Raw genomic sequence first — 5,100 nt, 5'->3', positions numbered from 1 at the left:
AGAACCCAAGTAATAGAAGGAGAGAAACCCACTCTCCAAAGTGTCCTCTGACCTCTACATGTGTGCTGTGACATGCTTGAGCCACCCTTTCAAACGGATAAATAAAAGACAAAAAAAAAATGAGAGGCAACATGGTGATGCATGCTTGCAGACCAGGAAATAAAGGTGAGAGTTGCTCTGTAAGACCCCGGCTCGTCTGCTGCACTGCAATAGTGGTTATGTGGTTCTCCCACCTCCCAGGGTACATTGATGGGAAACATTCCAGAGCAAGTCTTTGTGTGAAAACAAGCTCTTTACTCAGAAGTTTATTTTTTTTCCTTGTGTTGCCTGTATGTTCCATAGAAGATATCTGTAATTGTTTGGTGGCTTTTTAAAGGAATGGCAGTCCAGCTGTTCAGGTGCTGTTCATCATTTCTCCTCTGCATATGCTGTCATAAGCTTTTCAAAGGATTTTCTGAGCCAGGAGGTGGTGTAATCCTTTGATCTCAGCACTTAGGAGGTAGAGACAGGCAGATCTCTGAGTTCTTGGTCTACAGAACGAATTTCAGAACAGCCAGGCTACACAGGCAAACTCTATCCTAAAAACCAAAAAAACCAAAACAAATAAACAAAAAAACCCAATAAAATCCTTTCTGATTCTTCCCAGTTATAATTCTTTATTCTATTGAAAAATAAGAGCTAGTGACAGGAATAAGTGAATAAAATTCTTGTCACTAAGCCTGATAACCTGTGTTCAATATGTGTGAAAGAGAGAAAAAAACCCTAAAAGTTGTCGTCTGTCCTCACATGTATAGGGAATTCATTACACACACTTTTTAAAAATATACTTTTTAGGGGCTAGAGAGATGGCTCAGAGGTTAAGAGCACTGGCTCCTCTTTCAGAGGATCCGGGTTCAATTCCCAGCACCCACATGGCAGCTCACAACTGTCTGAGACTCCGGTCCCTGGGAATCTGACACCTTTACACCAGCGCATATGAAATAAAGTTAAAAAAAACTTTTTATTTTTTCTATTTCATTTTGAGATAGTCACTGTGTAGCCTTGGCTGGCCTCTTTACCTGTTATGTAGACCAGGCTAGCCCCAAACTTTCTGTGAACTGCCTGCCTTTGCCTCTGCCGTGGTGAGGTTATAGGTATGCACTCTAGTGCTAGATATTTATTATTATTCTTTAAAGTTTTCTGAGATAGGGTCTCATAGAACTCAGGGTGACCGCAAATGAACTATGTACCCAAGGCATTCAAGTTTTGACTACTGTTATTTAAGAAATCAAAAAATAATTATTATGTTTAGTGTATGTATGTGTATGTGTGTCACTTGTGTGCCATGGTGTATATGTGGAGGTCAGAGGACAGCTTGCAGAAGTTGCCTGTCTGTCCACCATGTGAGTCCTGATTAGACTTTGGCCATCAAGCTTAGTGATGAGCGCCTTACCCACTGAGCCATCTCACCAGCCTCTGATTTCACTTTTAAGTCCTAGGTATGAAATATTTTCTTATAAAAATGAATATAGCATAGTTTTTTGGGGGGGTGTTTTGAGACAGGGTTTCTCTGTAGTTTTGTAGCCTATTCTGGAACTAGCTCTTGTAGACCAGGCTGGCCTCGAACTCACAGAGATCCGCCTACCTCTGCCTCCCGAGTACTGGGATTAAAGGTGAGCACCATCATCGTCTGGCTATAGCATAGTTTTGTATATATTTTTAATTCTAGTAATTTTAAAATTTATGAATAATGTCAAAATAAGACCTTTTGTTTATTGTAAAATTGCTTTTGTTAAACATTATTATTTCATGTGTATGTGTTTTGCCTGAGTGTATGTCTTGGCATCACATGCTTGTTGGGTACCTGAGAGGACTTCAAGATCCCCTGGAACTGTTGTTACAGATAGTTGTGAGCTGCCATGTGGATGAACCCAGGTCCTCTGGAAGAGCAGCCAGTACTCTTAACTGCTGAGCTATTTCTCCTGCCCTATTATTGCAAAATATTATAGAACTGTGTCTACTTGTGTGTTTTGGCAGCTTTGTGGCAATTTAACTTTGTCAAAATAGTATTTAATTTACATCTTTAAATTTCAAATTGGATAGACTATTCAGCATTTTCTATTGAGTATGTATGGGAAAAGTTGGCCGCATTTTATTTTATATATAAAACAATGTTCATAGTTTCCATGTCTTAATTTTTTTGCGGAGTATACAGTTAGGGGAGGAAATTAATTTTACCTTCCTTGCCTGTGTTTTGTGACATCAGCTAATGCTGGCACTATGGGAGGAGGAGTCCACCTTGTTGTTTTCACTATCAGTTGCCTTTGTTTAACGTATCTGACTCAGTTTCCTTGGGCAGCTACTTGGGTAGATTGTCTTTTGCCTCTTTGTGTCAGGCTTTCTTCCTGCCACCACCTTCCTCCCTTGCTGCCTCAGTGAGTTGCACATAGTGGATAACCTGCTAAATATCAGGTAATCAGTTTTGAGCTGCACATACACATATAATGTTTTAGGAGAAATGCACTCTTTCAAAATTACTGGGGGTTTATTTGTTTTTTAAAGAAGTTCTGACTTTCAAGACTTGGTGTATTTAGGTAACTAGGTCACAGGACATAGTGCTGAAATGTTGCTTGGGAATTGAGACAAGATAGATCTCAAGTTTAAGGCCAACCTGGGCAGCTTAGACCCTGTCTCAATCTGGAGGAAAAGGGATCAGAAGAGGATGTTAAAACGCAGTGGTAGAATAATGATGTAGGAGGATCATCTGTCTATGTGTTACTTTCATTGGTTAATAAAGAAACTGCTTTGGCTTTTGATAGGACAGCAGCTTAGATAGGTGGAATAGACAGAACAGGATGCTGGGAGAAAGAAGCAGAGTCAGGCAGACACCATAATTCCCATGATTCCCCTTCTCAAGACGGACGCTGGCTAGACTCATGCTCGTAAGCCACGACCTCGTGGTGACATACAGATTATTAGAAATGGGTTCGTCAAGATGTGAGAGTTAGCCAATAAGAGGCTGGAGATAATGGGCCAGGCAGTGTTTAAATGAATACAGTTTCTGTGTAATTATTTCGGGTAAAACTAGCTGTGAGCCGGGTGGCAGAAAGCGGCCCGCTGCTCCTTCTACAGAATAGAAGTCCAGGCCCTGCCTGGGTTCAGTCCTCATCGTCTGAAAGGAAGCAAAACAAGAGTTGAAGATCATCTGCCTAACATTCTATCTTTTCTGAATATTTAGTCAATGACAAGTTTGCTTGTTAAAATTAGCTTTCTGGATAAATTTTGAGTTTAATTGTCACCACAGAAAGGAAATTGCTGTCTGTGTCTTTGGAGCATGTTAAAAGTCTAGTTTGTAGTTAGTTATTTGAAATTGTCCCTTTTGCTGGGGCTGGAGAGGTGGCTCAGCAGTTAAGAGCACTGGCCGCTCACTTATAGAGGACCTGGATTTGGTTCCCAGCACTCACACAGTGGTTCACAGCCACCTGTGACTTCTGTTCCAGAGGCTCCGATGAGCTCTTTTGATCTCTACAGCGATTAAGCACACACATAGCAAACAGACATAAACACAAACAAAACCTTCATTCAATAAACATAAAGATATAAGGCAGGTAATGGTGCCACAAGACTTTAATCCCAGCACTCAGAAGGCAGTCAGGACTACACAGAGAAACTCTGTCTTGAAAAACCAAAAAAAAAAAAAAAAAAAGAAAAGAAAAGAAAAAAGAAAAGAAAAAGAAAAAAAAAGTATTTACCAAGGGCAGGGGATAGAGTGGGAGGGTGGGAGAGATTGTCTATTTTGTTAATATAGGAATAATGAAAACAATTTGGTCATTGTGTCACCTGTGACCTACATAATCTTAGGAGGCGCCTTAGATTGTTTACTATTATTATCTGTTAAACCAAGACAGGACTGATGCTTAATGAGTTCCAGACTGAGACATTGCTCCTCACCTCTCCTGACTTTCTGAGGAAGGTTTTGTTTCACCAACGGTTACAAATTTTAGTCCATTTTTTTGTCCATAGTAACTTATTTTTTATTATTAGATTGATTGTGTATTGAAAATTAATACTTCACAGGTATATGAGGGCCTTGTTTAAAATAGTATAAACTGCTTTTAGGCTCTATTTTCAATGATGAGCAAAGGAGAAAATGTCTGGCCTCACATAGTAAATGCACAGCTCAGAGAATAAATTAGAGACCAAAGCTCGGAGAATCCAGTTTGCATTAGGATGGCAGGTAAAGCCCTTACAGAGATGAGTCAGCCTCCAGAGGGTGAGTGAATCAGGTATGGTATTTTGCCTGCCTCTGGGACAAGAGAGAGAAGGACAAATTTGCTGAACTTCTGCACAAATTACTTCCATCATTTGAGGCTATTCTGTCTGGAGAGATGGTAGGTCTGTCTTATCCACATCAGAGAATAAATTGTATGTATGTTTAAAATAACATTTGAAGTCATCATTACCTATAAAAATTTTTACATATTGGGACTGGAGCAATGATTCAGTAATTAAGAGCACTGGCTATTTTCCAGAGAACCCAGGTTCAATGCCTAGCACTCACATGGTGGCTAACAATTGTCTATGTAATGTTGTTCCCAGGGGACCTGATGACTTCTTGTGAGCTCTGCAGGCACCAGGCATGCACATGGTACACAGACTTATGTGCATGCTAAATACTCACTCATACACAATAAAATAAATGAAAAAAATTGTACAAATTGATGAACCCCTCAAAGTAAACATTCCAAAGCTCCAATAAAATATTATTAGCAACTGGGTTGGGTATAATGACACATCCTTTTAATACTAGCACTCAAGAGACAGAGGTAGGTGGGGCCCTGTGATTTTGAGGCCAGTCTGGTCTACATGGTGAGACCCTGCCTCAAAAAAATATATGTATTGCATATAAGTAATATACGTATATTATATGTATAAATATGCATAACACATATATTACTTATATGTTGTATATACATACATATACACACATATATTATATAATATATATATTAGCACCTCATCTCCTCCTGTAGCTTTGTAGGTTCTTTGTTGTTGTTTGCTTCTGTTTTTAGACATGTTTTATTCTGTATTCTAGGCTGTCCTGGAACTCACTACATAGTC

This window comes from Myodes glareolus, chromosome 18 (genome assembly GCF_982192425.1).
Source record: "Myodes glareolus chromosome 18, mMyoGla1.1, whole genome shotgun sequence".
Taxonomy (NCBI): domain Eukaryota; kingdom Metazoa; phylum Chordata; class Mammalia; order Rodentia; family Cricetidae; genus Myodes; species Myodes glareolus.
The sequence above is the reverse complement of the archived record's forward strand: the minus strand, read 5'-3'. Positions refer to the sequence as shown.